This window comes from Rhinoderma darwinii (genome assembly GCF_050947455.1).
Source record: "Rhinoderma darwinii isolate aRhiDar2 chromosome 11 unlocalized genomic scaffold, aRhiDar2.hap1 SUPER_11_unloc_4, whole genome shotgun sequence".
NCBI classification, from domain to species: domain Eukaryota; kingdom Metazoa; phylum Chordata; class Amphibia; order Anura; family Rhinodermatidae; genus Rhinoderma; species Rhinoderma darwinii.
This window is the reverse complement of record NW_027461856.1, coordinates 87,501-110,000: the sequence shown is the minus strand read 5'-3', so window position 1 is coordinate 110,000 and position 22,500 is coordinate 87,501.

Below are 22,500 nucleotides of genomic sequence, written 5' to 3'. Positions count from 1 at the left end.
CTGAGGAGTCTTGGACAAATTCCAAAGACTCAAACGGCGCGGGAGCACGTGCTCCTCTCACAGCTTAACGACAGGTGGCAGAGGCCGACGGGGACTTCCAGGAGGCCGGCATGATGTGCCACTACATACCGGTCACACCATGGAAGTCCTTCTCGGGTTGGACCAGGTGTAGCTCCCGCTAGAACGTGCAGCACGTCCTCCTTCACGGTACTCGGCTGGAGTCACCAAGCTGGCCGAGCTCCTGCAACTGCTGGTCGGCCTGGGACTCCAGAAAGAATGCGCCAAAGTTATTTCGTGGAAGTTCAGGTGCAGCGGACCGACCAGCGAACGAGGCCGACCGGGACTTCCAGGAGACACCATGAGAGGGCCGGTGCCTATCGCTCACACCCTGGAAGTCACTCTCGGCCACGAACGGTTAGGACTTCCCGTTAGGAAGAACCGTAGGGACTTGGAACACGAAACCAAAATGCCCTCTCACAGGATTTCAGGTGAAGGAGATATTCGCACCCCTAAAAGTGTCACCACCTCAAATACACCGGGGTAAGGTGCCAAAGTGCCCGGGCTCCTGGAACTGCTGCCCGGCTGAAGCCCAAAATAAAAACCTCATAGGGTTTTTCCTCCAAAACGTCAATGAAGACCGATCTGCGAGCGAGGCCGACGGGGACTTCCAGGAGGCCGGCATGACGTGCCACTACATACCGGTCACACCATGGAAGTCCTTCTCGGGTTGGAACAGGTGCAGCTCCCGCTAGAACGTGCAGCACGTCCTCCTTCAAGGTACTCGGGTTGGAGTCGCCAAGCTGGCCGAGCTCCTGCAACTGCTGGTCGGCCTGGGACTTCAGAAAGAATGCACCACAGTTCTTTCATGGAAAGTCAGGTGCAGCGGACCGACCAGCGAACGAGGCCGACGGGGACTTCCAGGAGGCCGGCATGACGTGCCACTACATACCGGTCACACCATGGAAGCCCTTCTCGGGTTGAACCAGGTATAGCTCCCGCTAGAACGTGCAGCACATCCTCCTTCACAGTACTCGGTTGAACTCACCACCGTGGCCGAGCTCCTGCAACTGCTGGTCGGCCTGGGACTCCAGAAAGAATGTACCAAAGTTCTTTCGTGAAAGTTCAGGTGCAGCGGACCGACCAACGAGCAAGGCCGATGGGGACTTCCAGGAGGCCGGCATGACGTGCCACTACATACCGGTCACTCCCTGGAAGTCCTTCTCGGCCACAAACGGTTAGGACTTCCCGTTAGGAAGAACCGTAGGGACTTGGAACACGAAACCAAAATGCCCTCTCACAGGATTTCAGGTGAAGGAGATATTCGCACCCCTAAAAGTGTCACCACCTCAAATACACCGGGGTAAGGTGCCAAAGTGCCCGGGCTCCTGGAACTGCTGCCCGGCTGAAGCCCAAAATAAAAACCTCATAGGGTTTTTCCTCCAAAACGTCAATGAAGACCGATCTGCGAGCGAGGCCGACGGGGACTTCCAGGAGGCCGGCATGACGTGCCACTACATACCGGTCACACCATGGAAGTCCTTCTCGGGTTGGAACAGGTGCAGCTCCCGCTAGAACGTGCAGCACGTCCTCCTTCAAGGTACTCGGGTTGGAGTCGCCAAGCTGGCCGAGCTCCTGCAACTGCTGGTCGGCCTGGGACTTCAGAAAGAATGCACCACAGTTCTTTCATGGAAAGTCAGGTGCAGCGGACCGACCAGCGAACGAGGCCGACGGGGACTTCCAGGAGGCCGGCATGACGTGCCACTACATACCGGTCACACCATGGAAGCCCTTCTCGGGTTGAACCAGGTATAGCTCCCGCTAGAACGTGCAGCACATCCTCCTTCACAGTACTCGGTTGAACTCACCACCGTGGCCGAGCTCCTGCAACTGCTGGTCGGCCTGGGACTCCAGAAAGAATGTACCAAAGTTCTTTCGTGAAAGTTCAGGTGCAGCGGACCGACCAACGAGCAAGGCCGATGGGGACTTCCAGGAGGCCGGCATGACGTGCCACTACATACCGGTCACTCCCTGGAAGTCCTTCTCGGCCACAAACGGTTAGGACTTCCCGCTAGGAAGAACCGTTAGGACTTGGAACGCGGAGCAGAAATGCCCTCTCACAGGATTTCAGGTGAAGGAGATATTCACACCCCTAAAAGTGTCACCACCTCAAATACACCGGGGTAAGGTGCCAAAGTACCCGGGCTCCTGGAACTGCTGCCCGGCTGAAGCCCAAAATAAAAACCTCATAGGGTTTTTCCTCCAAAACGTCAATGAAGACAGACCTGCGAGCGAAGCCGACGGGGACTTCCAGGAGGCCGGCATGACGTGCCACTACATACCGGTCACACCATGGAAGTCCTTCTCGGGTTGGAACAGGTGCAGCTCCCGCTAGAACGTGCAGCACGTCCTCCTTCAAGGTACTCGGGTTGGAGTCGCCAAGCTGGCCGAGCTCCTGCAACTGCTGGTCGGCCTGGGACTTCAGAAAGAATGCACCAAAGTTCTTTCATGGAAAGTCAGGTGCAGCGGACCGACCAGCGAACGAGGCCGACGGGGACTTCCAGGAGGCCGGCATGACGTGCCACTACATACCGGTCACACCATGGAAGTCCTTCTCGGGTTGAACCAGGTACAGCTCCCGCTAGAACGTGTAGCACGTCCTCCTTCACAGTACTCGGTTGGACTCAACACCGTGGCCGAGCTCCTGCAACTGCTGGTCGGCCTGGGACTTCAGAAAGAATGCACCACAGTTCTTTCATGGAAAGTCAGGTGCAGCGGACCGACCAGCGAACGAGGCCGACGGGGACTTCCAGGAGGCCGGCATGACGTGCCACTACATACCGGTCACACCATGGAAGTCCTTCTCGGGTTGAACCAGGTATAGCTCCCGCTAGAACGTGCAGCACGTCCTCCTTCACAGTACTCGGTTGAACTCACCACCGTGGCCGAGCTCCTGCAACTGCTGGTCGGCCTGGGACTCCAGAAAGAATGTACCAAAGTTCTTTCGTGGAAGTTCAGGTGCAGCGGACCGACCAGGGAGCAAGGCCGATGGGGACTTCCAGGAGGCCGGCATGACGTGCCACTACATACCGGTCACTCCCTGGAAGTCCTTCTCGGCCACGAACGGTTAGGACTTCCCGCTAGGAAGAACCGTTAGGACTTGGAACGCGGAGCAGAAATGCCCTCTCACAGGATTTCAGGTGAAGGAGATATTCACACCCCTAAAAGTGTCACCACCTCAAATACACCGGGGTAAGGTGCCAAAGTACCCGGGCTCCTGGAACTGCTGCCCGGCTGAAGCCCAAAATAAAAACCTCATAGGGTTTTTCCTCCAAAACGTCAATGAAGACAGACCTGCGAGCGAGGCCGACGGGGACTTCCAGGAGGCCGGCATGACGTGCCACTACATACCGGTCACACCATGGAAGTCCTTCTCGGGTTGAACCAGGTACAGCTCCCGCTAGAACGTGTAGCACGTCCTCCTTCACAGTACTCGGTTGGACTCAACACCGTGGCCGAGCTCCTGCAACTGCTGGTCGGCCTGGGACTTCAGAAAGAATGCACCACAGTTCTTTCATGGAAAGTCAGGTGCAGCGGACCGACCAGCGAACGAGGCCGACGGGGACTTCCAGGAGGCCGGCATGACGTGCCACTACATACCGGTCACACCATGGAAGTCCTTCTCGGGTTGAACCAGGTACAGCTCCCGCTAGAACGTGTAGCACGTCCTCCTTCACAGTACTCGGTTGGACTCAACACCGTGGCCGAGCTCCTGCAACTGCTGGTCGGCCTGGGACTTCAGAAAGAATGCACCACAGTTCTTTCATGGAAAGTCAGGTGCAGCGGACCGACCAGCGAACGAGGCCGACGGGGACTTCCAGGAGGCCGGCATGACGTGCCACTACATACCGGTCACACCATGGAAGCCCTTCTCGGGTTGAACCAGGTATAGCTCCCGCTAGAACGTGCAGCACATCCTCCTTCACAGTACTCGGTTGAACTCACCACCGTGGCCGAGCTCCTGCAACTGCTGGTCGGCCTGGGACTCCAGAAAGAATGTACCAAAGTTCTTTCGTGAAAGTTCAGGTGCAGCGGACCGACCAACGAGCAAGGCCGATGGGGACTTCCAGGAGGCCGGCATGACGTGCCACTACATACCGGTCACTCCCTGGAAGTCCTTCTCGGCCACAAACGGTTAGGACTTCCCGCTAGGAAGAACCGTTAGGACTTGGAACGCGGAGCAGAAATGCCCTCTCACAGGATTTCAGGTGAAGGAGATATTCACACCCCTAAAAGTGTCACCACCTCAAATACACCGGGGTAAGGTGCCAAAGTACCCGGGCTCCTGGAACTGCTGCCCGGCTGAAGCCCAAAATAAAAACCTCATAGGGTTTTTCCTCCAAAACGTCAATGAAGACAGACCTGCGAGCGAAGCCGACGGGGACTTCCAGGAGGCCGGCATGACGTGCCACTACATACCGGTCACACCATGGAAGTCCTTCTCGGGTTGGAACAGGTGCAGCTCCCGCTAGAACGTGCAGCACGTCCTCCTTCAAGGTACTCGGGTTGGAGTCGCCAAGCTGGCCGAGCTCCTGCAACTGCTGGTCGGCCTGGGACTTCAGAAAGAATGCACCAAAGTTCTTTCATGGAAAGTCAGGTGCAGCGGACCGACCAGCGAACGAGGCCGACGGGGACTTCCAGGAGGCCGGCATGACGTGCCACTACATACCGGTCACACCATGGAAGTCCTTCTCGGGTTGAACCAGGTACAGCTCCCGCTAGAACGTGTAGCACGTCCTCCTTCACAGTACTCGGTTGGACTCAACACCGTGGCCGAGCTCCTGCAACTGCTGGTCGGCCTGGGACTTCAGAAAGAATGCACCACAGTTCTTTCATGGAAAGTCAGGTGCAGCGGACCGACCAGCGAACGAGGCCGACGGGGACTTCCAGGAGGCCGGCATGACGTGCCACTACATACCGGTCACACCATGGAAGTCCTTCTCGGGTTGAACCAGGTATAGCTCCCGCTAGAACGTGCAGCACGTCCTCCTTCACAGTACTCGGTTGAACTCACCACCGTGGCCGAGCTCCTGCAACTGCTGGTCGGCCTGGGACTCCAGAAAGAATGTACCAAAGTTCTTTCGTGAAAGTTCAGGTGCAGCGGACCGACCAACGAGCAAGGCCGATGGGGACTTCCAGGAGGCCGGCATGACGTGCCACTACATACCGGTCACTCCCTGGAAGTCCTTCTCGGCCACAAACGGTTAGGACTTCCCGCTAGGAAGAACCGTTAGGACTTGGAACGCGGAGCAGAAATGCCCTCTCACAGGATTTCAGGTGAAGGAGATATTCACACCCCTAAAAGTGTCACCACCTCAAATACACCGGGGTAAGGTGCCAAAGTACCCGGGCTCCTGGAACTGCTGCCCGGCTGAAGCCCAAAATAAAAACCTCATAGGGTTTTTCCTCCAAAACGTCAATGAAGACAGACCTGCGAGCGAAGCCGACGGGGACTTCCAGGAGGCCGGCATGACGTGCCACTACATACCGGTCACACCATGGAAGTCCTTCTCGGGTTGGAACAGGTGCAGCTCCCGCTAGAACGTGCAGCACGTCCTCCTTCAAGGTACTCGGGTTGGAGTCGCCAAGCTGGCCGAGCTCCTGCAACTGCTGGTCGGCCTGGGACTTCAGAAAGAATGCACCAAAGTTCTTTCATGGAAAGTCAGGTGCAGCGGACCGACCAGCGAACGAGGCCGACGGGGACTTCCAGGAGGCCGGCATGACGTGCCACTACATACCGGTCACACCATGGAAGTCCTTCTCGGGTTGAACCAGGTACAGCTCCCGCTAGAACGTGTAGCACGTCCTCCTTCACAGTACTCGGTTGGACTCAACACCGTGGCCGAGCTCCTGCAACTGCTGGTCGGCCTGGGACTTCAGAAAGAATGCACCACAGTTCTTTCATGGAAAGTCAGGTGCAGCGGACCGACCAGCGAACGAGGCCGACGGGGACTTCCAGGAGGCCGGCATGACGTGCCACTACATACCGGTCACACCATGGAAGTCCTTCTCGGGTTGAACCAGGTATAGCTCCCGCTAGAACGTGCAGCACGTCCTCCTTCACAGTACTCGGTTGAACTCACCACCGTGGCCGAGCTCCTGCAACTGCTGGTCGGCCTGGGACTCCAGAAAGAATGTACCAAAGTTCTTTCGTGGAAGTTCAGGTGCAGCGGACCGACCAGGGAGCAAGGCCGATGGGGACTTCCAGGAGGCCGGCATGACGTGCCACTACATACCGGTCACTCCCTGGAAGTCCTTCTCGGCCACGAACGGTTAGGACTTCCCGCTAGGAAGAACCGTTAGGACTTGGAACGCGGAGCAGAAATGCCCTCTCACAGGATTTCAGGTGAAGGAGATATTCACACCCCTAAAAGTGTCACCACCTCAAATACACCGGGGTAAGGTGCCAAAGTACCCGGGCTCCTGGAACTGCTGCCCGGCTGAAGCCCAAAATAAAAACCTCATAGGGTTTTTCCTCCAAAACGTCAATGAAGACAGACCTGCGAGCGAGGCCGACGGGGACTTCCAGGAGGCCGGCATGACGTGCCACTACATACCGGTCACACCATGGAAGTCCTTCTCGGGTTGAACCAGGTACAGCTCCCGCTAGAACGTGTAGCACGTCCTCCTTCACAGTACTCGGTTGGACTCAACACCGTGGCCGAGCTCCTGCAACTGCTGGTCGGCCTGGGACTTCAGAAAGAATGCACCACAGTTCTTTCATGGAAAGTCAGGTGCAGCGGACCGACCAGCGAACGAGGCCGACGGGGACTTCCAGGAGGCCGGCATGACGTGCCACTACATACCGGTCACACCATGGAAGTCCTTCTCGGGTTGAACCAGGTACAGCTCCCGCTAGAACGTGTAGCACGTCCTCCTTCACAGTACTCGGTTGGACTCAACACCGTGGCCGAGCTCCTGCAACTGCTGGTCGGCCTGGGACTTCAGAAAGAATGCACCACAGTTCTTTCATGGAAAGTCAGGTGCAGCGGACCGACCAGCGAACGAGGCCGACGGGGACTTCCAGGAGGCCGGCATGACGTGCCACTACATACCGGTCACACCATGGAAGCCCTTCTCGGGTTGAACCAGGTATAGCTCCCGCTAGAACGTGCAGCACATCCTCCTTCACAGTACTCGGTTGAACTCACCACCGTGGCCGAGCTCCTGCAACTGCTGGTCGGCCTGGGACTCCAGAAAGAATGTACCAAAGTTCTTTCGTGAAAGTTCAGGTGCAGCGGACCGACCAACGAGCAAGGCCGATGGGGACTTCCAGGAGGCCGGCATGACGTGCCACTACATACCGGTCACTCCCTGGAAGTCCTTCTCGGCCACAAACGGTTAGGACTTCCCGCTAGGAAGAACCGTTAGGACTTGGAACGCGGAGCAGAAATGCCCTCTCACAGGATTTCAGGTGAAGGAGATATTCACACCCCTAAAAGTGTCACCACCTCAAATACACCGGGGTAAGGTGCCAAAGTACCCGGGCTCCTGGAACTGCTGCCCGGCTGAAGCCCAAAATAAAAACCTCATAGGGTTTTTCCTCCAAAACGTCAATGAAGACAGACCTGCGAGCGAAGCCGACGGGGACTTCCAGGAGGCCGGCATGACGTGCCACTACATACCGGTCACACCATGGAAGTCCTTCTCGGGTTGGAACAGGTGCAGCTCCCGCTAGAACGTGCAGCACGTCCTCCTTCAAGGTACTCGGGTTGGAGTCGCCAAGCTGGCCGAGCTCCTGCAACTGCTGGTCGGCCTGGGACTTCAGAAAGAATGCACCAAAGTTCTTTCATGGAAAGTCAGGTGCAGCGGACCGACCAGCGAACGAGGCCGACGGGGACTTCCAGGAGGCCGGCATGACGTGCCACTACATACCGGTCACACCATGGAAGTCCTTCTCGGGTTGAACCAGGTACAGCTCCCGCTAGAACGTGTAGCACGTCCTCCTTCACAGTACTCGGTTGGACTCAACACCGTGGCCGAGCTCCTGCAACTGCTGGTCGGCCTGGGACTTCAGAAAGAATGCACCACAGTTCTTTCATGGAAAGTCAGGTGCAGCGGACCGACCAGCGAACGAGGCCGACGGGGACTTCCAGGAGGCCGGCATGACGTGCCACTACATACCGGTCACACCATGGAAGTCCTTCTCGGGTTGAACCAGGTATAGCTCCCGCTAGAACGTGCAGCACGTCCTCCTTCACAGTACTCGGTTGAACTCACCACCGTGGCCGAGCTCCTGCAACTGCTGGTCGGCCTGGGACTCCAGAAAGAATGTACCAAAGTTCTTTCGTGGAAGTTCAGGTGCAGCGGACCGACCAGGGAGCAAGGCCGATGGGGACTTCCAGGAGGCCGGCATGACGTGCCACTACATACCGGTCACTCCCTGGAAGTCCTTCTCGGCCACGAACGGTTAGGACTTCCCGCTAGGAAGAACCGTTAGGACTTGGAACGCGGAGCAGAAATGCCCTCTCACAGGATTTCAGGTGAAGGAGATATTCACACCCCTAAAAGTGTCACCACCTCAAATACACCGGGGTAAGGTGCCAAAGTACCCGGGCTCCTGGAACTGCTGCCCGGCTGAAGCCCAAAATAAAAACCTCATAGGGTTTTTCCTCCAAAACGTCAATGAAGACAGACCTGCGAGCGAGGCCGACGGGGACTTCCAGGAGGCCGGCATGACGTGCCACTACATACCGGTCACACCATGGAAGTCCTTCTCGGGTTGAACCAGGTACAGCTCCCGCTAGAACGTGTAGCACGTCCTCCTTCACAGTACTCGGTTGGACTCAACACCGTGGCCGAGCTCCTGCAACTGCTGGTCGGCCTGGGACTTCAGAAAGAATGCACCACAGTTCTTTCATGGAAAGTCAGGTGCAGCGGACCGACCAGCGAACGAGGCCGACGGGGACTTCCAGGAGGCCGGCATGACGTGCCACTACATACCGGTCACACCATGGAAGTCCTTCTCGGGTTGAACCAGGTATAGCTCCCGCTAGAACGTGCAGCACGTCCTCCTTCACAGTACTCGGTTGAACTCACCACCGTGGCCGAGCTCCTGCAACTGCTGGTCGGCCTGGGACTCCAGAAAGAATGTACCAAAGTTCTTTCGTGGAAGTTCAGGTGCAGCGGACCGACCAGGGAGCAAGGCCGATGGGGACTTCCAGGAGGCCGGCATGACGTGCCACTACATACCGGTCACTCCCTGGAAGTCCTTCTCGGCCACGAACGGTTAGGACTTCCCGCTAGGAAGAACCGTTAGGACTTGGAACGCGGAGCAGAAATGCCCTCTCACAGGATTTCAGGTGAAGGAGATATTCACACCCCTAAAAGTGTCACCACCTCAAATACACCGGGGTAAGGTGCCAAAGTACCCGGGCTCCTGGAACTGCTGCCCGGCTGAAGCCCAAAATAAAAACCTCATAGGGTTTTTCCTCCAAAACGTCAATGAAGACAGACCTGCGAGCGAGGCCGACGGGGACTTCCAGGAGGCCGGCATGACGTGCCACTACATACCGGTCACACCATGGAAGTCCTTCTCGGGTTGAACCAGGTACAGCTCCCGCTAGAACGTGTAGCACGTCCTCCTTCACAGTACTCGGTTGGACTCAACACCGTGGCCGAGCTCCTGCAACTGCTGGTCGGCCTGGGACTTCAGAAAGAATGCACCACAGTTCTTTCATGGAAAGTCAGGTGCAGCGGACCGACCAGCGAACGAGGCCGACGGGGACTTCCAGGAGGCCGGCATGACGTGCCACTACATACCGGTCACACCATGGAAGTCCTTCTCGGGTTGAACCAGGTACAGCTCCCGCTAGAACGTGTAGCACGTCCTCCTTCACAGTACTCGGTTGGACTCAACACCGTGGCCGAGCTCCTGCAACTGCTGGTCGGCCTGGGACTTCAGAAAGAATGCACCACAGTTCTTTCATGGAAAGTCAGGTGCAGCGGACCGACCAGCAAACGAGGCCGACGGGGACTTCCAGGAGGCCGGCATGACGTGCCACTACATACCGGTCACACCATGGAAGTCCTTCTCGGGTTGAACCAGGTATAGCTCCCGCTAGAACGTGCAGCACGTCCTCCTTCACAGTACTCGGTTGAACTCACCACCGTGGCCGAGCTCCTGCAACTGCTGGTCGGCCTGGGACTCCAGAAAGAATGTACCAAAGTTCTTTCGTGGAAGTTCAGGTGCAGCGGACCGACCAGGGAGCAAGGCCGATGGGGACTTCCAGGAGGCCGGCATGACGTGCCACTACATACCGGTCACTCCCTGGAAGTCCTTCTCGGCCACGAACGGTTAGGACTTCCCGCTAGGAAGAACCGTTAGGACTTGGAACGCGGAGCAGAAATGCCCTCTCACAGGATTTCAGGTGAAGGAGATATTCACACCCCTAAAAGTGTCACCACCTCAAATACACCGGGGTAAGGTGCCAAAGTACCCGGGCTCCTGGAACTGCTGCCCGGCTGAAGCCCAAAATAAAAACCTCATAGGGTTTTTCCTCCAAAACGTCAATGAAGACAGACCTGCGAGCGAGGCCGACGGGGACTTCCAGGAGGCCGGCATGACGTGCCACTACATACCGGTCACACCATGGAAGTCATTCTCGGGTTGAACCAGGTACAGCTCCCGCTAGAACGTGTAGCACGTCCTCCTTCACAGTACTCGGTTGGACTCACCACCGTGGCCGAGCTCCTGCAACTGCTGGTCGGCCTGGGACTTCAGAAAGAATGCACCACAGTTCTTTCATGGAAAGTCAGGTGCAGCGGACCGACCAGCGAACGAGGCCGACGGGGACTTCCAGGAGGCCGGCATGACGTGCCACTACATACCGGTGACACCATGGAAGTCCTTCTCGGTTTGAACCAGGTGCAGCTCCTGCTAGAACGTGCAGCACGTCCTCCTTCAAGGTGTTCGGTTGGAGCCGCCAAGGTGGCCGAGCTCCTGCAACTGCTGGTCGGCCTGGGACTCCAGAAAGAATGCATCAAAGTTATTTCGTGGAAGTTCAGGTGCAGCGGACCGACCAGCGAGCGAGGACGACGGGGACTTCCAGGAGGCCGGCATGACGTGCCACTACATACCGGTCACACCATGGAAGTCCTTCTCGGGTTGGACCAGGTGCAGCTCCCGCAAGAACGTGCAGCACGTCCTCCTTCACGGTACTCGGTTGGAGTCACAGAGCTGGCCGAGCTCCTGCAACTGCTGGTCGGCCTGGGACTCCAGAAAGAATGCACCAAACTTCTTTCATGGAAGTTAAGGTGCAGCGGACCGACCAGCGAACGAGGCCGACGGGGACTTCCAGGAGGCACCGTGAGAGGGCAGGCCGGTACCTATTGCTCAAACCCTGGAAGTCACTCTCGGCCAGGAACGGTTAGGACTTCCCGCTAGGAAGAACCGTTGGGACTTGGAACTCAAAACCTAGATGCCCTCTCACAGGATTTCAGGTGAAGGAGATATTCACACCCCTAAAAGTGTCACCACCTCAAATACACCGGGGTAAGGTGCCAAAGTACCCGGGCTCATGGAACTGCTGCCCGGCTGAGGCCCAAAATAAAAACCTCATAGGGTTTTTTCTCCAAAACGTCAATGAAGACAGACCTGCGAGCGAGGCCGACGGGGACTTCCAGGAGGACGGCAGGAGGTGCCACTACCTACCGGTCACACCATGGAAGTCCTTCTCGGCTTGGAACGGGAGCAGCTCCCGTTTGTACTTCCTCGTTCACGGCTTTCGGTAGGAGTTGCCGAGGTGGCCGAGCTCCTGCAACTGCAGGTCGGCTTGGGACTTCATAAAATACCATAAAAAAAAAAAGTGTTTTTTTATTATGAAGGTAAAACTCACAGCGGGACCGAGCCGTGAGCCAGGCCGACGGGGACTTCCAGGAGGACGGCAGGAGGTGCCACTACCTACCGGTCACACCATGGAAGTCCTTCTCGGCTTGGAACGGGAGCAGCTCCCGTTTGTACTTCCTCGTTCACGGCTTTCGGTAGGAGTTGCCGAGGTGGCCTTGCTCGTGCAACTGCAGGTGGGCTTGGGGCTTCAGGAAATAACATAAAAAAAAAAAATATTTTTTTATTAAGAAGGTAAAAAAACACCGGACCCGACCAGCGAGCGAGGCCGACGGGGACATCCAGGGCAGCGGCGTGAGAGGGCGGCTTGGTGCCGCTATCGCCGTGGAAGCAGCATTCGGCCTAAGCCGGGAACGCCTCCCGCCCTCCTCTCGTCCTGGAAGTGTTGGACTTGGGAGGCGGAGCAAGTTCTCCCTCTCACAGTATTTCAGGCGTAGGAGATGTTCACACCCCTAAAAGTGTCACCTCGCCAATTACACCGGTGGGAGGTGCCAAAATGCCCGGCCTCCTGGAACTGCTGCTTGGCTGAAGGCCAAAATAAAAACCTCATAGGGTTTTTCCTCCAAAACGTGAATGAAGACAGACACGCGAGCCAGGCCGAGGGGGAGTTCCAGGAGGTCGGCATGAGGTGGCCGCACCTACCGCTTGAGCCCTGGAAGTCCGTCGCGGACCGGAAGTGCATGTCGGGCGGGTGAACTACGGGACTCGCCGCGGGCGCTGTGGAGCTCCCACAAGGAAGCTGCCGGCATCCACAAGCTCCCACGGGGCCCCTCTATCCCCCCACGGGTGCAGAAGGCAGGCACACCGCCGCTAATAGGCGGAGCTGGCTCCCGGCCGCTGTCATGCATCACTCGCGGACCGGAAGTGCTTGTCAGCCGGGTGGACACGGCGGGACTCGCCGCGGGTGCTGTGGAGCTCGTACAGGGCTGCCCCCGGGCTGGCACAGCTTCCACAAGGCTCCTCTATCCCCCCACGGGTGCAATAGGCAGGCACACGCCGCACACGCCGCTCGTACACGGAGATGGCTCCCGGCCGCTTTCGGTAGGAGTCACCGAGGTGGCCTTGCTCGTGCAAATGCAGGGGGGCTTGGGGCTTCGGAAAATACCATAAAAAAAAAAAGTTTTTTTATTAAGAAGGTAAAAAAAAAAACAGCGGGACCGACCCGCGAGCTAGGCCGACGGGGACTTCCAGGAGGTCGGCATGAGGTGGAGGCTCCTACCGCTCTTGCCCTGGAAGTCCGCAGAGGACCGCGGGCGCTGTGGAGCTCCCACAAGGAAGCTGCTGGCATCCAGCAGCTCCCACGGGGCCCCTCTATCCCCCCACGGGTGCAGAAGGCAGGCACACCGCCGCTGATAGGCGGAGCTGGCTCCCGGCCGCTGTCATGCATCACTCGCGGACCGGAAGTGCTTTGCAGCCGGGTGGACACGACGGGACTCGCCGCGGGCGCTGTGGAGCTCCCACAAGGAAGCTGCCGGCATCCACAAGCTCCCACGGGGCCCCTCTATCCCCCCACGGGTGCAGAAGGCAGGCACACGCCGCTGATAGGCGGAGCTGGCTCCCGGCCGCTGTCATGCATCACTCGCGGACCGGAAGTGCTTGTCAGCCGGGTGGACACGGCGGGACTCGCCGCGGGTGCTGTGGAGCTCGTACAGGGCTGCCCCCGGGCTGGCACAGCTTCCACAAGGCTCCTCTATCCCCCCACGGGTGCAATAGGCAGGCACACGCCGCACACGCCGCTCGTACACGGAGATGACTCCCGGCCGCTTTCGGTAGGAGTCACCGAGGTGTCCTTGCTCGTGCAACTGCAGGTGGGCTTGAGGCTTCCGAAAGTACCATAAAAAAAAAAAGATTTTTTTATTAAGAAGGTAAAAAAAAAAACAGCGGGACCGACCCGCGAGCTAAGCCGACGGGGACTTCCAGGAGGTCGGCATGAGGTGGCCGCTCATACCGCTCTTGCCCTGGAAGTCCGCCGAGGACCGCGGGCGCTGTGGAGCTCCCACAAGGAAGCTGCCGGCATGCAGCAGCTCCCACGGGGCCCCTCTATCCCCCCACGGGTGCAGAAGGCAGGCACACCGCCGCTGATAGGCGGAGCTGGCTCCCGGCCGCTGTCATGCATCACTCGCGGACCGGAAGTGCTTGGCAGCCGGGTGGACACGGCGGGACTCGCCGCGGGTGCTGTGGAGCTCGTACAGGGCTGCCCCCGGGCTGGCACAGCTTCCCCATGGCTCCTCTATCCCCCCACGGGTGCAATAGGCAGGCACACGCCGCACACGCCGCTCGTACACGGAGATGACTCCCGGCCGCTTTCGGTAGGAGTCACCGAGGTGTCCTTGCTCGTGCAACTGCAGGTGGGCTTGAGGCTTCCGAAAGTACCATAAAAAAAAAAAGATTTTTTTATTAAGAAGGTAAAAAAAAAAACAGCGGGACCGACCCGCGAGCTAAGCCGACGGGGACTTCCAGGAGGTCGGCATGAGGTGGCCGCTCATACCGCTCTTGCCCTGGAAGTCCGCCGAGGACCGCGGGCGCTGTGGAGCTCCCACAAGGAAGCTGCCGGCATGCAGCAGCTCCCACGGGGCCCCTCTATCCCCCCACGGGTGCAGAAGGCAGGCACACCGCCGCTGATAGGCGGAGCTGGCTCCCGGCCGCTGTCATGCATCACTCGCGGACCGGAAGTGCTTGGCAGCCGGGTGGACACGGCGGGACTCGCCGCGGGCGCTGTGGAGCTCGTACAGGGCTGCCCCCGGGCTGGCACAGCTTCCACAAGGCTCCTCTATCCCCCCACGGGTGCAATAGGCAGGCACACGCCGCACACGCCGCTCGTACACGGAGATGGCTCCCGGCCGCTTTCGGTAGGAGTCACCGAGGTGGCCTTGCTCGTGCAAATGCAGGTGGGCTTGAGGCTTCAGAAAATACCATAAAAAAAAAAAGTTTTTTTATTAAGAAGGTAAAAAAACCAGCGGGACCGACCCGCGAGCGAGGCCGACGGGGACTTCCAGGAGGTCGGCATGACTTTGCCGCTCATACCGCTCTTGCCCTGGAAGTCCACAAGGGGCGCTGCGGAGCTCGTACACGGCTGCCCCCGGTCTTGCACAGCTTCCCCATGGCTCCTGTATCCCCCCCCCCCCCCCCCCCCCCCACGGGTGCAGGCACACACCGCTCATACACTCTGGAGCTGGCTGACAGCCCAGCTGACATGCCACCTCCTAACCGACCGGAAGTACATGTCAGGCGGCTTGGGACATAGTGGGACCCCCCCCCCCCCCCCCGCTGGCGCTGAGGAGCTCATACACTGTTGCCCCCGGGCATGCACAGCTTGCACACGGCTCCTCTACCCTGGGCTGCAATGGGCAGCACACGCCGCTCATACACTCTGGAGCTGGCTGACAGCAACTGCTGCTGATAATGATGATGACGATAATGTGCAAAGGGTTATCTATCGGCGGACAGTGTCACACTCTGGCCCTGGAACTGTGCCCCGGCCTGCCTCTGCTGCTCATTACCGCCTCTGACATTTTTTGAACATACCCCACTTTCACTTGATTTTAAATGTGTCACTTTCAGTAGCAGAAATGTCATTCTTTGACATTTGGGCCTTTTTATTTTCACTGCTGTTGGGTCACCAAATGGATCTCCTTATCTCGAGGCCTAGTCCTCTCCCCACCGCCCTGGAACTCTGCCCCGGCCTACGCTGCGTGCCGTCACACTCTGGCCCTGGAACTGTGCCCCGGCCTATGCTGCCTGCCGTCACACTCTGGCCCTGGAACTCTGCCCCGGCCTGTGCTGCCGTCACACTCTGGCCCTGGAACTGTGCCCACGGCCTGCCTCTGCTGCTCATTACCGCCTCTGACATTTTTGAACGTACCCCACTTTAACTTGATTTTAAATGTTTCACTTTCAGTATCAAAAATGTCATTCTTTGAAATTTGGGCCTTTTTATTTCCACTGCTGCTTGGTCACCAAATGGATCACCTTATCTCGAGGCCTAGTCCTCTCCCCACCGCCCTGGAACTCTGCCCCGGCCTACGCTGCCTGCCGTCACACTCTGGCCCTGGAACTGTGCCCCGGCCTATGCTGCCTGCCGTCACACTCTGGCCCTGGAGCTCTGCCCCGGCCTGTGCTGCCGTCACACTCTGGCCCTGGAACTATGCCCCGGCCTGCCCCTGCTGTTCACCACCGCCTCTGACATTTTTGAACGTACTCCACTTTCACTTGATTTTAAATGGTTCACTTTCAGTATCAAAAATGTCATTCTTTGACATTTGGGCCTTTTTATTTTCACTGCTGTTTGGTCACCAAATGGATCTCCTTAGATCGAGGCCTAGTCCTCTCCCCACCGCCCTGGAACTCTGCCCCGGCCTACGCTGCCTGCCATCACACCCTGGCCCTGGAACTCTGCCCCGGCCTACGCTGCCTGCCGTCACACCCCTGGCCCTGGAGCTCTGCCCCGGCCTGTGCTGCCTGCCGTCACACTCTGGCCCTGGAACTCTGCCCCGGCCTGCCTCTGCTGCTCACCACCGCCTCTGACATTTTTTGAACAAACCCCACTGTAACTTGATTTTAAATGTTTCATTTTCAGTATTAAAAGTGTCATTCTTTGACATTTGGGCCTTTTTATTTTCACTGCTGCTTGGTCACCAAATGGATCTCCTTATTTTGAGGCCTAGTCCTCTCCCCACCGCCCTGGAACTCTGCCCCGGCCTACGCTGCCTGCCGTCACACCCCTGGCCCTGGAACTCTGCCCCGGCCTGCCTCTGCTGCTCACCACCGCCTCTGAATTAAGTGAACATACCCCACTTTAACTTGATTTTAAATGTTTCACTTTCAAATGTTTCACTTTCAGTAGCAGAAATGTCATTCTTTGACATTTGGGCCTTTTTATTTTCACTGCTGCTTGGTCACCAAATGGATCTCCTTGGATTGAGGCCTAGTCCTCTCCCCACCGCCCTGGAACTCTGCGCAGGCCTACGCTGCCTGCCGTGACACCCCTGGCCCTGGAACTCTGCCCCGGCCTACCTCTGCTGTTCACTACCGCCTCTGACATTTTTGAACATACCCCACTTTAACTTGATTTTAAATGTGTCACTTTCAAATGTTTCACTTTCAGTTGCAGAAATGGCATTCTTTGACATTTGGGCCTTTTCATTTTCACTGCTGCTTGGTCACCAAATGGATCCCCTTGGATTGAGGCCTAGTCCTCTCCCCACCGCCCTGGAACTCTTCCCCGGCCTACGCTGCCTGCCGTGACACCCCTGGCCCTGGAACTCTGCCCCGGCCTACCTCTGCTGTTCACTACCGCCTCTGACATTTTTGAACATACCCCACTTTAACTTGATTTTAAATGTGTCACTTTCAAATGTTTCACTTTCAGTTGCAGAAATGGCATTCTTTGACATTTGGGCCTTTTCATTTTCACTGCTGCTTGGTCACCAAATGGATCCCCTTGGATTGAGGCCTAGTCCTCTCCCCACCGCCCTGGAACTCTTCCCCGGCCTACGCTGCCTGCCGTGACACCCCTGGCCCTGGAACTCTGCCCCGGCCTACCTCTGCTGTTCACTACCGCCTCTGACATTTTTGAACATACCCCACTTTAACTTGATTTTAAATGTGTCACTTTCAAATGTTTCACTTTCAGTAGCAGAAATGTCATTCTTTGACATTTGGGCCTTTTTATTTTCACTGCTGCTTGGTCACCAAATGGATCTCCTTGGATTGAGGCCTAGTCCTCTCCCCACCGCCCTGGAACTCTGCGCAGGCCTACGCTGCCTGCCGTGACACCCCTGGCCCTGGAACTCTGCCCCGGCCTACCTCTGCTGTTCACTACCGCCTCTGACATTTTTGAACATACCCCACTTTAACTTGATTTTAAATGGTTCACTTTCAAATGTTTCACTTTCAGTATCAGAAATGTCATTCTTTGACATTTGGGCCTTTTCATTTTCACTGCTGCTTGGTCACCAAATGGATCTCCTTGGATTGAGGCCTAGTCCTCTCCCCACCGCCCTGGAACTCTGCCCCGGCCTACGCTGCCTGCCGTCACACCCCTGGCCCTGGAACTCTGCCCCGGCCTGCCCTTGCTGTTCACCACCGCCTCTGACATTTTTGAACATACCCCACTTTAACTTGATTTTAAATGGTTCACTTTCAAATGTTTCACTTTCAGTATCAGAAATGTCATTCTTTGACATTTGGGCCTTTTTATTTTCACTGCTGTTTGGTCACCAAATGGATCTCCTTAGATTGAGGCCTAGTCCTCTCCCCACCGCCCTGGAACTCTGCCCCGGCCTACGCTGCCTGCCGTCACACTCCTAGCCCTGGAACTCTGCCCCGGCCTGCCTCTGCTGCTCACCACCGCCTCTGACATTTTTGAACATACCCCACTTTAACTTGATTTTAAATGGTTCACTTTCAAATGTTTCACTTTCAGTAGCAGAAATGTCATTCTTTGACATTTGGGCCTTTTTATTTTCCCACTGCTGCTTGGTCACCAAATGGATCTCCTTGGATTGAGGCCTAGTCCTCTCACCCACCGCCCTGGAACTCTGCCCCGGCCTACGCTGCCTGCCGTCACACCCTGGCCCTGGAACTCTGCCCCGGCCTGCCCTTGCTGTTCACCACCGCCTCTGACATTTTTGAACATACCCCACTTTAACTTGATTTTAAATGGTTCACTTTCAAATGTTTCACTTTCAGTATCAGAAATGTCATTCTTTGACATTTGGGCCTTTTCATTTTCACTGCTGCTTGGTCACCAAATGGATCTCCTTGGATTGAGGCCTAGTCCTCTCCCCACCGCCCTGGAACTCTGCCCCGGCCTACGCTGCCTGCCGTCACACCCCTGGCCCTGGAACTCTGCCCCGGCCTGCCCTTGCTGTTCACCACCGCCTCTGACATTTTTGAACATACCCCACTTTAACTTGATTTTAAATGGTTCACTTTCAAATGTTTCACTTTCAGTATCAGAAATGTCATTCTTTGACATTTGGGCCTTTTTATTTTCACTGCTGTTTGGTCACCAAATGGATCTCCTTAGATTGAGGCCTAGTCCTCTCCCCACCGCCCTGGAACTCTGCCCCGGCCTACGCTGCCTGCCGTCACACTCCTAGCCCTGGAACTCTGCCCCGGCCTGCCTCTGCTGCTCACCACCACCTCTGACATTTTTGAACATACCCCACTTTAACTTGATTTTAAATGGTTCACTTTCAAATGTTTCACTTTCAGTAGCAGAAATGTCATTCTTTGACATTTGGGCCTTTTTATTTTCCCACTGCTGCTTGGTCACCAAATGGATCTCCTTGGATTGAGGCCTAGTCCTCTCACCCACCGCCCTGGAACTCTGCCCCGGCCTACGCTGCCTGCCGTCACACCCTGGCCCTGGAACTCTGCCCCGGCCTGCCCCTGCTGTTCACCACCGCCTCTGACATTTGTGAACATACCCCACTTTAACTTGATTTTAAATGTTTCACTTTCAGTAGCAGAAATGTCATTCTTTGACATTTGGGCCTATTTATTTTCACTGCTGTTTGGTCACCAAATGGATCTCCTTATGTCGAGGCCTAGTCCTCTCCCCACCGCCCTGGAACTCTGCCCCGGCCTACGCTGCCTGCCGTCACACCCCTGGCCCTGGAACTCTGCCCCGGCCTGCCTCTGCTGCTCACCACCGCCTCTGACATTTTTGAACATACCCCACTTTAACTTGATTTTAAATGGTTCACTTTCAGTATCAGAAATGTCATTCTTTGACATTTGGGCCTTTTTATTTGCACTGCTGCTTGGTCAACAAATGGATCTCCTTAAATTGAGGCCTAGTCCTCTCCCCACCACCCTGGAACTCTGCCCCGGCCTACACTGCCTGCCGTCACACTCTGGCCCTGGAACTCTGTCCCGGCCTGCCCCTGCTGTTCACCACCGCCTCTGACATTTGTGAACATACCCCACTTTAACTTGATTTTAAATGGTTCACTTTCAGTATCAGAAATGTCATTCTTTGACATTCGGGCCTTTTTATTTGCACTGCTGCTTGGTCAACAAATGGATCTCCTTAAATTGAGGCCTAGTCCTCTCCCCACCGCCCTGGAACTCTGCCCCGGCCTACACTGCCTGCCGTCACACTCTGGCCCTGGAACTCTGTCCCGGCCTGCCCCTGCTGTTCACCACCGCCTCTGACATTTGTGAACATACCCCACTTTAACTTGATTTTAAATGGTTCACTTTCAGTATCAGAAATGTCATTCTTTGACATTCGGGCCTTTTTATTTGCACTGCTGCTTGGTCAACAAATGGATCTCCTTAAATTGAGGCCTAGTCCTCTCCCCACCGCCCTGGAACTCTGCCCCGGCCTACGCTGCCTGCCGTCACACACTCTGGCCCTGGAACTCTGCCCCGGCCTGTGCTGCCGTCACACTCTGGCCCTGGAACTCTGCCCCGGCCTGCCTTTGCTGTTCACCACCGACTCTGACATTTTTGAACATACCCCACTTTAACTAGATTTTAAATGGTTCACTTTCAAATGTTTCACTTTCAGTAGCAGAAATGTCATTCTTTGACATTTGGGCCTTTTTATTTTCACTTCTGCTTGGTCACCAAATGGATCTCCTTATGTCGAGGCCTAGTCCTCTCCCCAACGCCCTGGAACTCTGCCCCGGCCTACGCTGCCTGCCGTCACACACTCTGGCCCTGGAGCTCTGCCCCGGCCTGTGCTGCCGTCACACTCTGGCCCTGGAACTCTGCCCCGGCCTGCCTTTGCTGTTCACCACCGACTCTGACATTTTTGAACATACCCCACTTTAACTAGATTTTAAATGGTTCACTTTCAAATGTTTCACTTTCAGTAGCAGAAATGTCATTCTTTGACATTTGGGCCTTTTTATTTTCACTGCTGCTTGGTCACCAAATGGATCTCCTTGGATTGAGGCCTAGTCCTCTCCCCACCGCCCTGGAACTCTGCCCCGGCCTACGCTGCCTGCCGTCACACCCCTGGCCCTGGAACTCTGCCCCGGCCTGTGCTGCCTTCACACTCCAGGCACCTGGAACTCTGCCCCGGCCTGCATCTGCTGCTCATTACCGCCTCTGACATTCTTTGAACATACCCCACTTTAACGTGATTTTAAATGTGTCACTTTCAGTATCAGAAATGTCATTCTTTGACATTTGGGCCTTTTTATTGTCACTGCTGTTTGGTCACCAAATGGATCTCCTTGGAATGAGGCCTAGTCCTCTCCCCACCGCCCTGGAACTCTGCCCCGGCCTACGCTGCCTGCCATCACACTCCTGGCCCTGGAACTCTGCCCCGGCCTGCCCCTGCTGTTCACCACCGCCTCTGACATTTGTGAACAAACCCCACTTTAACTTGATTTTAAATGTTTCACTTTCAAATGTTTCACTTTCAGTAGCAGAAATGTCATTCTTTGACATTTGGGCCTTTCTATTTTCACTGCTGCTTGGTCACCAAATGGATCTCCATATCTCGAGGCCTAGTCCTCTCCCCACCGCCCTGGAACTCTGCCCCGGCCTACGCTGCCTGCCGTCACACTCCTAGCCCTGGAACTCTGCCCCGGCCTGCCTCTGCTGCTCATCACCGCCTCTGACATTTGTGAACATACCCCACTTTCACTTGATTTTAAATGTTTCACTTTCAGTAGCACAAATGCCATTCTTTGACATTTGGGCCTTTGTATTTTCACTGCTGTTTGTTCACGAAAGGATCCCCTTATCTTGTGGCCTAGTCCTCTCCACGCCGCCTTGGAACTTTGCCCCGGCCTATGCTGCCTGCCGTCACACTCTGGCCCTGGAACTCTGGCCGGGCATGGGGATGCAAGTTGCTCCCGCTGCCCCCCCACCGGGACCTACCTGCAATCACCCTGGAACTCTGGCTGGGCATGGGGATGCAGTTTGCTCCCGCTGACCCCCTTTCCACCCCACCGGGACCTACCAGCAATCACCCTGGAACTCTGGCTGGGCATGGGGATGCAGTTTGCTCCCGCTGACCCCCTTCCACCCCACCGGGACCTACCTGCAATCACCCTGGAACTCTGGCTGGGCATGGGGATGCAAGTTTCTCCCGCTGCCCCCCCACCGGGACCTACCTGCAATCACTCTGGAACTCTGGCTGGGCATGGAGATGCAGGTTGCTCCCGCTGCCCCCCCCACCGGGACCTACCAGCAATCACCCTGGAACTCTGGCTGGGCATGGGGATGCAAGTTGCTCCCGCTGCCCCCCACCAGGACCTACCTGCAATCACCCTGGAACTCTGGCTGGGCATGGGGATGCAAGTTGCTCCCGCTGCCCCCCCACCAGGACCTACCTGCAATCAGCCTGGAACTCTGGCTGGGCATGGGGATGCAGGTTGCTCCCGCTGCCCCCCCACCGGGACCTACCTGCAATCACCCTGGAACTCTGGCTGGGCATGGGGATGCAGGTTGCTCCCGCTGCCCCCCCACCGGGACCTACCTGCAATCACCCTGGAACTCTGGCTGGGCATGGGGATGCAGTTTGCTCCCGCTGACCCCCTTCCACCCCACCGGGACCTACCAGCAATCAACCTGGAACTCTGGCTGGGCATGGGGATGCAAGTTGCTCCCGCTGCCCCCCCACCAGGACC